General features: G+C 32.2%; 1 pseudogene; it reads right to left on the bottom strand.

Moving 5' to 3' along the window:
* Positions 1-10,199: 10,199 nt before the first annotated feature.
* On the bottom strand, positions 10,200-11,171 carry LOC114075267 (annotated as a pseudogene).
* Between the last annotated feature and the right edge of the window lie 735 nt (positions 11,172-11,906).

Below are 11,906 nucleotides of genomic sequence, written 5' to 3'. Positions count from 1 at the left end.
ATTCTTCTATCATCTAAGGAGCCAATTTAAAGGCTTTTCAAAAGATCTCAAAAATCACAAAATCATATTTCGAATTATAAGCATGGGTTCTTGCATGAAAAGGTTTAAATTGATGATTTATGGAGTATTCACTGTTAATTGATGGTTTTATGATAAAAAATTCCATGAACCAGTGTATTCATTGAATTCCTAATTTTGGCTCTAAAGTGGGTGTATTGATCATTACTTAATTATGTTATATTCATGTTTAGATTGTTATGGGCTATTGAACAATATATTGATCATTGTTGGAATTGCTCATAGTTTGATTTATAGTTTTTATATCTATAGTTGGCTTTGTTGAATCATTGATATGGATGGATTGAGGTCTAGTCTTATGGATATTGTAATTGGTAAGTTCTATTAATTTGTGGAATTGTTGGAGATGATGAAGGATGGTAATTTTGGCTATTGTATGGTGGTGAGTTGACCTAATTTTTTATAATCTAATGTAGAATTGATATCTAATTGCTATTGATTGGTATGTTCCACTTATGGTGGTTGTGTTTAATTGTTATTGTTATGATCATGGCCTTGTCGACATTATTTTATGAATAGTAGTATTATCATGTTATGGTATATGTGAATGTATAAGGTGAAGGTACTCATATAATGTCTATATGATCTTGTCTGGGTGCTATAATGATATGATAGAAAGTACTTCTTGTCTAAATGTTGAGATAGGATGATGAAGGAATAAGAAGAGTCTTTATAGAACGATGTTGTATCTTGTGTTAGTAGACTTAGTTATCCCTACTTGGTACTTGAATTGTATTGAATGAGTGTATGAATGAAGTATAAGATCGATAGACCTAAAGTAGGTACCCTTATATGAAAGACTACTGTAAAACCTTGAATACGAAAAGAAGGTTAAGAATGTGAAACCTTGAATATGAAGAGAAAGTTAATAAAGAAGCTTTGAAGAGGTAGACCTAAATGGTGCCTCCTCCTTAAGTGGAATGATGGACTTAGAGGTAGGTTGGCCGGAATGACATAAAACCATATTTAAAGAAGTTATAAAAGCTATCCAAATGAACATTGGTTGGCAGCCCTAATGGATACATCCTTAGAAATGGTATTATGAGTTGGTAGGGCTTAGTGATGGCACCTTCTCTAGTACACTTATTTGAATGAACTTACTTTATGAGAACCAAGGCAAAGCACCAAGTGGATATTCTTAAGGGAGTAGCTCTAGTCAAGTATGCGACTAGAGTACAAAGAAACCTTTTTATGTCCCTTAAACTATGTGCCTACATGGGATGCGTCCTTAGTTCTATCCTTGGCAAGTAGAACACCTTCCACAGCATGGGGTTTTGATGACACCGGATTCCATACCTATATAGTAGGTCTATGTCGATTAATGCATATTCTCATCATGTGAGATGTACACTTTAGTTATTAGATAGGTTCTACGACGTGTAGGTAGTGGAATGGGACGCTATGTACACATGGCACAAGTAGGATTTGAAGATGCTAGCGTGAGTTCCCTAGGTTTCCAAGACCATTATGTGAAGTCCCATACTTTTTAGTTGTCTCCTAAATGGCTTAAATGAATAGTGTTCACTTAGTAAGGCTGTATTGAATTAGAAATATCCTTATCTTTGGCAGTCTTAAGGAACACCTAAATGTGTATTGAAGAGGTTGTATGAGCGGTCTCTTCATGTCTTACTTAGGTGGGTCTTAGGATAATATTAGGTAGAGGGTTTTTATGGATAACACATTACTTAATGATTGTGGTCTTACCTTATATGTGTGAATATTGGCTTGAAGATGTTTCTTGTACTTGATTTATAAGATTTTTACTAAAAGAGCATGAAAAGGATATCTATAAGTAAATGTACCTTTTGCATGGTTTTCTTGCATGTTCTCCATACTTAGTCCGTTAATTGTGCTAATTCCATATGTTTCTCTATGTCTACAAGTGTAGGTGGCAAATGAGGATTTCTAGAAGTTGAAGCTTTGAAGTAGATTTCTCTCAAAATTAGTATGTCCTCATATGATCGAGGACATGGACTATGTTTCTAATTTTCTTTCATTAAAGACTTTGTATTAGACTTCGAGTTTCTTTTCAAATTGATGAAAGGGTTGTGACCCTAAGATATTGACTTGTGTCTAAGATGACTTATGATGCGACTTAGTTTCTTTCTTATGTTTTATAAAAGAATTTGCTTTTTGACAATTATTGTGAAAAGTTTTAGTCCCGCACTATTTTTCATACTTATGTAATGAATGTATGCTAAAAAGGCTTGTATTGACTTCCGAGAGGTCGAGTACGCTGTGTGGAGACTTGAGGGGGTACTCCCAGGTCGTTAAGTTGGGGTGTCTTAATTCTTAGTGGAAGTCTTACTCATGATAAAAAAATACTTTAAAAAGTAAACTGAAATCTCTATAAAACTTAGAATGTATAAAGAAATATTCACCAGACAAAATGACATTCAAGTCTCAAACCTCAAAACAGGAATTTAGAGAGTTTAGAACTAACATCAACTATTGCTATGAAGCCTGTAACAAGTGAGATGGATGTCGGGACAAGACCCACAACATCCTAATTAACTGAAATGATAAGGTAATGAAAAAAGTTTCCTCCGAAAGCAAGGGGGCTAACTAATAACTCTGAAGCTCAAGCATTATAAAAAGATGCAGGCTAACTGAGATCAGTACATTGAATGCACAAGCATGCCAGGGGAATTCTAAAACAAGATATAAGCTTGAAAAGGGAACTGAAAGAACAAACATGATCTCAACTCAACTAAAATCATTTCAATATAAAAGAGTGTAATATATGCAATATAAAGAAAAGCTTTAAAACATGGATAACAACTTTGTGTATTGATAAATACAATTGTAACTATGTTCGTATGCAAAGATACAATATATACTATGTTTGGATGTAAAGCACAACTAACTCTGTGTGTATAAGAAAACAAAATACTTCTGGGGGAGTTTCTCTAACCGAAAACCATTACTTAAGAGCTATGTGATGATACATCATTTTGCCTCACTCAGCCAGGGCCGTCCTATACCTTGTCAGGGGTATAGAACCTGACTATTAAGTGGAACCACTAGTCTATGCTGAAAAGCACTAAGGAATTTCTAAAATGTATGACCATTTTCTACCAATGATGTCTATATGATTTATGAGATATAGGAATTATCTGAACTCTCCCCTATATCGATGCTCGATACTACTCCCAAAATATACTAGCTCATATGTTTTAAAACATAAATCTTTCTGTGGTTTAGATGATTAATATAAACTATCCCAAAGACTCTCAAGGAAATCAGTGGTTCCTCTCTTGCTTAATGGTGAAAGCATTTACTCTTTACTGAAAACTAGCTCAAAGGATTTTTTGGAAATTGATGTTTCCTTTCTAGTTTAAATGCGAAAATATTTACTCTTTGGGAATAAATAGTTCCCATATACTCTTTTGAAAAAATAAACTACACTTTTTACTATTTACTCAAGTCTTAAAAGATGTTTAAAGCATTTTAAGAAGACTTCTTGAAAATATTCTAAGAACTCTCTAGACTTGACTATTAACTTTCTTTGAATTTGAAGTTATGAATTCAAGGTTATGAATTCATGTTTATGGATGATATCTTGATCTTTAGACGTACCTTAGAATGTATAAATAATTAGTACGATTCAAGGAAACTCAAACAGAAAGAAGTGGGAAAGGGTAGAAAACTTCGCGACCTTGACACTATAGCAGTGTCGGGTGACAAAGGTAAAACTACGAACCTGGGGTTGGGGCGCTCTGAGTGGCGCGACACCCCAGAGTCCAAGCTGCGTAAATTTATATGGTTCGCTTTGAGTGGTGCAACGTCCCACACTAGTTCCCCATTTTTTATGACTTTTCTTGCTCGTTTTTCGACCCTAATTTGTCTTGATTTAATTGGTTCTTTCCCCAAGCACTTAGATTCAAATACCCAAATAAAGTATATGAGAACTAAAACTAACTTCAAATCTCATGAAACAAACTCAAGAACTACTCAACAACTCAACAATCAAGAACCCAATAGAAACTTCAATACACTGCATCAAGAACTCAATTTCTCTACCTTTAAAAACCTGAATATGCTAAGTAAATCATTATTGGCGCATGGGTGAACGAACCCAATGCTATGTGATCTCACTTACCTCATAGGGGTTACGCCTTTGCGAAATCCACAAGCTAAATTTCAAGAATGTTATGAATCCTTGGCTTTATCTCCTCTCTTCTCTAAAAATCCTAGCTTAACTTTTATGAAGCGTAAACTGAAACAAATCAGTTAATACCCCAAATAAATTACTAAAAATTGATTCCATTAATTGGGTCATGAAAATACCAAATTACCCCTTTAAAACCCGGTTAACTTTTCTTATCTAAACATCCCAACTTTGAAAGGACATTTCTCCCTCAAACGAACTGGAAAATTATCAAACTCGGTGGCATTGGAAAAATAATTCAAAGAACTTTAATTTGATATCTTACCGCACACATAAATCACCATGTATTGAGAGAATTATCGTTTTAAGTTGATCCAAAAATTATATTTAGCAAAACTTGCCAAACTTTTCAAATTTGATTATTTCCAAAAATGGCTTCTTTTTAATTCTAGTTCTTTCAAATAGAGGGGTGTTACAGTTATGAAGATTAGAATAAATAAAATTGAGAGTGGTTGAGCATTTCTTTTCTTCAGTATGATATCGTCGTTCAAAAATAACAATTGTTCTTCCCATTATTTTTCTCAATTCTTTTTCAGGCTTGTACACATTATGAACTTTTATTTTAAGCAATGTAACAGAATTTAAAGATAATCTTCATTTCATCTTGGATCTTAATTTGAACCATCTTCTTTATACCTATGTTATATCACTCTGATATATGAAATCTTATATGAACTTGAGACTTCATATATATCTTGGTACTACATAATTAATTGATATTCCTTAAGTAACATATTGATCTTGATCTTCTCTTTTTGTATTTTGATTTGGGTAACTTATTTTCTTCCATATGTATCTTTTCTTGAAATGCCATCTCATAACATCTTCCTTTCTATATTGGTTTAGATCTTCACCAAATTCTTCTTCATTAAATATTTCTTCACCAAAACAAAATTTACAAGTAAATGTTCTTTTATTAAATTAAGACAATTTGTTATCATCAAAATTATTATGTTAAACCTTAAACCGAATACTTTCTTAAATATAATCAAATTACACTCCTCCCAACACCATCTTTACCTAGTAATTCAAGGGAAATTCTTTTTTCTTAAAAAAAACTACCTTCACTTGGTAATAATCCCCCCCCCCCCTTCTCTCTTTCTCTCTGCATGATTTTTCATTAGATACACATTTCCCTTTCAGATTTGCTGCTCACTGGTAGAGATGTCAATACTGGTTTGTCCATCCCATTGTGGGTAGCCTTTACATGCTTTAAAACTATACGGGTCATGTCGGGATGGTCCATTACCTTTGCGGACATAAAAATAGTCAATTCAACCACAAATACATGGGTTAAGGTAACGCCGGGCTAGTCCAATTTTTAAAAATTATATAATTTTTTTCAAAGTTTAAATTGTAATTTTAAAATGTTAACATAACCAGTGGCGGAGCCACATATAGTGAAGGGGTGTCGACCGACACCCCTTCTTCAGAAAATTATGTTGTGTAGCTAGAATTAAAATATTTTTTTATGTATATCTATATTACATACTGACACTCCTTGGCTTCTACACGGTTTTATTTCTTTATATTTTGACACCCCTTAGACCAAATTCTAGCTCCGCCATTGATAAGATACTATTACATGGTATTACGTCTTGTTAACCAACTCTCACATTCACAAATTAAATGATTTAAAGTAATACATTACATTTAACTTCAAGTAAAATTTTATTTTTATGACTTCATTATGATAATATTGTCATTTTTAAAAGATCACAGGCATTTAAACAACAACAACAACATGCTAGTGAAACTTCATTCAGTGAGGTTTATGGAGGGTAGAGTGTACGTAGACCTTATCACTACCTCATGGAGGTAGATAAGTTATTTTAGAAAGACTCTCGCCTCAAGCACATCAAAACCAAGTAAAAAGATGAAGAATAAAATGAAGAATCATACAAAAAATGTAATTTTTATACTTTAACTTCGTGATATTTATATTCATGGTTTAAGACTTTAAGTTTAAATTCCTCTTGTTAGTTTTTAGTAATCTATTTTACTTTCATTTTATTTTAACTTTTTATTTGCCGCACGGGCTGGCCCAACTCATATTGTTCAAGCTCCATAGGCTAATGGGCTTATTCAGGTTGGGCTAAAGAGCCCTATTTTTAAAGGGCTCTATAAATTTTAGCACGGACCTATTAAAACACGAGTTGAGCCAGACTTAACCCTAATTGACGTCTCTATTCACTATTGATGTTTACATTATTTTCAAGGACTCAAATTAGGTTAGTCATGAATTTTTTTTTTCATAGATTATTTTTAATTGATTTTTTCAATATTACTCAAGTGACAAATTCAAGTTAAGTTTGCTATGAGCTTATCAATTTCTAATTAATTTTTCCTTTGCTACTTAAGTGACAAATTCTATTTGAGTTCTGCTCGATTAATTAATCTTAAATTATTTTTTCTTTGCTGATTAAGTTATAAATTCAATTTAGCTTAGGTTTCAAGTTTTCCCAAAAGATCAATATTTTTTTTATTGATTTTCCTTTTCTGCTCAAATGGAAGATCAAATTAGGTTAGGTTTGAGTTTCTCTGAATAAATCTTTTTTTATTGATTTACCTTTTAGTGCTGATGTGACAGATTCAACTTAGTTTGAAGTATTTTCTTGATAGATCAAATTTTTAATCGATTTTTCCTTTGTTACTCAAGTGATAGATTCAACATGGTGTTTATCTTCTCTTAATATATCAAAAAGAATATCAATAGATCAAGAATATTTTTTTTGATGTATTAAGAGAAGGTCAAACTTAACCTAGGTTCACCCTATATTTTTTTCTCGATGGGATTTGAACCTTCGTATCCATTCCCATAGGTGCAAATTAGACAATCACTCAGCACATTTCTTCTTGCTATCAATATTATTTATATTCTTGTTCAATGAAACCTATTGAGTGAGCTCTAAAAACTCTTTGGTTCCAAAAAAAAAGCTTCAGTGGTGTCGCTTTACTCTAATCTTAATTGTTTTCTAATTTCTCATCAACTAAGTCAGATTAATTATTCTAATTAAATTTACAAAATGGAGGACAAAAGTTCCCTAATGGTCCATCACATGTCCTCAGAAGAAACCTCAACTTTCCCGTCAACTATGTCTGCAGCTAAGGTAATACTCAGTTCTTTGGCGTATATGTTTTAAAAATGATTCGGCCATATATTGGACTGTTACTTAGAAATATTTTGCATAACCTCAATATAAGAGTTTATATTTTTGCTAAAAGCGTATCAACCATGAATGCTGAAATAGGAAAGTCCATTATAGTGGACAATATCAAAGAGCATAAGAAGTAAAAGAGGAGCAAGAATAGAAAAGCATGCGAGAAAAGTCAAGATACTGGTCTTGAAGAAAGAGATTCTTCAACACAAGAAAACTATGATTTGTACGAAATACAGAAGGAACTTTCCTCTTTCTGGTTTAAACTTGTACCACATGGAGGAAACTAAGTACCAGCCACATCACTCATAAGTTTCTTGTCTCATTGATCTGACACAACTTTATTAGTTCTTTACTCTTGGCAGGAAGGGACTTAGATTGCCTCCCCTTGACAGGTCTAATATCCATCTCAAGTATGATTTTCCATACACAACATTGATTAAAACTTATGCTCATCAACACGTAAAATGAAATGAGTGATTCCGCATCATTTGCAGGGACAATAACGTCATTGTAACTTTTATCCAGAAGTTCATTGCACAGAAGCTAAATTTGAATGATCATACTGAGGTAATGATTTTATAAGCTAATTATGCATTTCCTTCAACTAGTTAGTTATATAAAATTCAATGTAAGGCATACATATACTAATGCTTGCTTAACATAGATAAAGCAAACCTATGTTAAAACAGTTAATGATCTCGAATTACAATGACGAAACAAACATTAATAGGATAGTGAAACAGATTCTTATTATATTCTACGTGAAGATATGCTGAAAATATTGTCACAATACTGCTTTGCCACTAAATCATCTTTATATAATTTTGTGCAGTTTGATGTTGTTTGTTGCGGTGAAAAGATGAATGGATATATGACGCTCAAGGACATTCAACTTAGATGGAAGTCACACGTTCCCAATTATGGAGAGGGAAAGGTAAAATGGGAGTTGGAGCACACTATGACTCAACAAGGATACACCTGAAGCAAGAAGCTTCAAACTCCACCCAAAAAATAAGAAGGTCTACTGGGATCATGGCATAAAAGAAGTGAACTTCCTTTATCACAACAAACTTAATGACTTATCAGTCGATAAATCTTGTACTTGCATTATTATCAGCTAACGATTTATTCTTTTGTCTTGTATTTCCTAGTTTCCTGCCAAATACTATGGTATGAACTTCTATATTTAAGTTTTTTTTCAGAATGCATCTTATAGTAAGTGGGGTTTTCTGAACAAAGTCTCAGTATCATTAAAATCGTGAACAAAGTCTCAGTTGTATTCTTTGTGAATAATATTCACAATCACACTCACCAACCACCATTAATAACCACCTATGTCATAAAAACTACGTGAACTATTTTCTTGAAATTTAACTTTTATCACTCTAAATATAAAATCTTTTGTGAACTTGAGACTTCAGACATAGCTTGGAACTACATAATTCTTTGATTTCCCTTTTGTAGAATGCAAGCTATTGATTGCATTTCACCAAATAGCATCTGACACTCTAATCATCTCTTCAATATTGATTTGTCTCCTATATTTTAAAATCTCATGCTCATCACCATATAAAAAGGAATGATCGGTTTTGCAACATTTGTAGGGCCAGTAGCGCTATTGGCACTTTGTCATATTAACCACAAACAGTCATATCAAACATTGATTATTTATAATTCAACATAACAATATTAACTCCTCTAGTAGTTCCAATGCTAGTTCATTCATATATAATTTTACGAAACTTAATGAATGTTTGAATCTGAATGATTTAGACCTTATGTCATAGATTACATTTGTTATCATTAAGATTTCAACATTTAAATCATCAAAATCTTGAACAGAGTCTTCATATCTTTTGTGGGTAATTACCACTCTATCCACAATCACTAACCATCACCATTATCGTCGCCAATCACCAGCCACCTTTGTTATTACAATCACTTTTAGCAACCAACATCACTACAATTAACTTTATACAAGCTCATTCAAAGGCAAATATCATTACATGTTCTATCATACATAAATACTTACTGAATTCAATGTTTGGTGCAAAATTATATTTTACTTATTGGTTTGAACCCCTATTATATTTCTTGATAAAGGTACAATCATTGAGTTCAAAACGGATCATGAGCTAGATTTGCTTCGTCTAGCTTCATTTTACGTACCTATCCTCTAGGAAGAGACCTTGTAACACTATACTTGTAGAATGTGGTGATTAGGAATACAGGGTGGGGTTACAATGGTTCTTAATAACTTGGAAAAAGTTTTTTCCTACTCTGTCCCATTTTTTGTTACCATATTGTTCTACTTATAACAACCCTAACCCACATGACAAACTCTATATAATTTAGTATTCTCTTCTCTGCTCTTTTTTTAAATTTAACTAGCCTACCACTTCATCTTGCTTTTGATATTCAAAAAAATTGTTTTGTCCTAAATAAAACTCTGTTACACCACCCTAGTTATGAGTTTCTCACAACGCACCACCTACCCACTACCATATTTTTTATTGTGCTGATTTTCTTTTCATAATGAAATGATATAAATTAACGGGAAAAAGGAGATTATAAGATGTGGAATCATGATAAAAGTTTGACAAAATTCCTCTCTAAATTAATTATCTAAAATGCTTTATTTTCCTATAGTAATAATAACATATATACCATATTTCCTTTCGAGCAAAAAAGTTTTACTCTCCAAAGCTTAAAAGTATATAATCTTAAAGAACAATTCATAAATGAAAGAAACCATTTAAGATTCCATATCACCCACTAAAAACAGAAAGAAATTACGTTGATATGAAATCATAGTAGATTGCTTACTATTAATGTGCATATCCCCAATTTATTTATGAACATAATTTAAAACTCATTTTTGAAGCTAAGGAAAAATCTTATAATGTCAACAAAAAATTCTAATTTCTTGTTGCTTGTGATGATTGAGATGTTGCTGTCATTTGAGCCAAGATGCTAGCATATTGTATAACAGTGTGTTGAGAAGTGTATTGATCAGAGATGCCAAACTCTGAAAATTTTGGTTCAACATGCATAAAATAACCCAGTAATGATCTTTTTCCAAGAGTTTCCTTCCATATCTTGAAAAAATCACTCATGATCATATGTGATGTTTCCCATGAGGAAATCGGAAGATACTCCATCTACAAAAGAAACAAACATCTTATGAGGCAAACATGCTCATAATCGAAACTGCTTAATATTTATTAATATGACTATCATTTCGTATTAATAAAAGGACAATAATAGAATCCTTCTCCATGCGGAGTAAAAAAACATAATATTAAAACATAGCTACATTCTAAAAAAAAGTCATAACCACATAAAAAACTTCAACTGAGAATAACTCTCTAAAAGTATTTGAATACCTCCATAACTATTTCCCTCAAGTTCTCATAATTTATTGGAATAGTTTTGCCTACTCAAAGTCGGGATTCACCAATTTGATAATGAAACCCCTTCATCAGTCAAACAATTTAATGAGTGTTTATGAAGACAAAATTCTTATGGTCCTATATAAGTATATCATCCACTTAAAGTAAGAAGAATAATTTGACGATCTAAATAATGCACTCCTTACAATGAACTGCAACCTTCATTCTGTAAGATAGTAAGTTCTCCGTTATCTTCTGCATTGATGATTGTGCTTCCACAACTAGTCGTTTCCTATTAAGTGTCATGTAAAGTTTGTTGGGTTGTTCATGAAGTGAAACCCCCCCAAAAAGGGGAAAATTATGATGCATTTGCTTGTTCTAGTAAAAGAAAAAAAATAAATCAGCAATCAAATCTTGTATATGGCCACAAATAAAAAATGTCCCGACTCATATCGTCCTGATTGATACCCACACTAACACTCCGGTGGGAGAACCACTATTACAGCCCAAACGAAGCAACTAAAGTTGTAACTAAGGCAATTAAGTCAAATTCTAAGGAAAGAAAATAGAGTTTCCATATATATATATATGTGTGTGTGTGTGTGTGTGTGTGTGTGTATATATATATGTGTGTGTGTGTGTGTGTGTGTGTGTGTCTGTGTCTGTGTGTGTGTGTGTGTGTGTCTATATATATATATATATATATATATATATATACATATATATACACACACACAGATTTATATATATATATATAAGAGAACCCTATGCCCGCCTATGTGGCGCCACCAAAAACACAGTGGGGAAGCTAGGAATTTTACGAAGGGTGTCCAAATATTACATAAGTATTTTTTTCGATGAATAGATGCATTGAAAAAATTAAAATTAAATTACACAATTTTAATATTACTTTTTTTTACGAATAAATGTTCCAAAATTTAAAAATCAAAATGCATAATATTAGCTATAACATTTGTATTTAATTTAATATAAAGTGAAAGAACAAAGCAAAAATAAAAAAAGAAGAGGGGAGCATTAAGCTTAACATGAAACCATTTTTAAGTTTCAAGCTTTCACTAATCTATGGTGATGACGACAATAACG

This window comes from Solanum pennellii, chromosome 12 (assembly GCF_001406875.1).
Source record: "Solanum pennellii chromosome 12, SPENNV200".
In the NCBI taxonomy this organism is placed as follows: Eukaryota; Viridiplantae; Streptophyta; class Magnoliopsida; order Solanales; family Solanaceae; genus Solanum; species Solanum pennellii.
The sequence above is the reverse complement of the archived record's forward strand: the minus strand, read 5'-3'. Positions and strand labels throughout refer to the sequence as shown.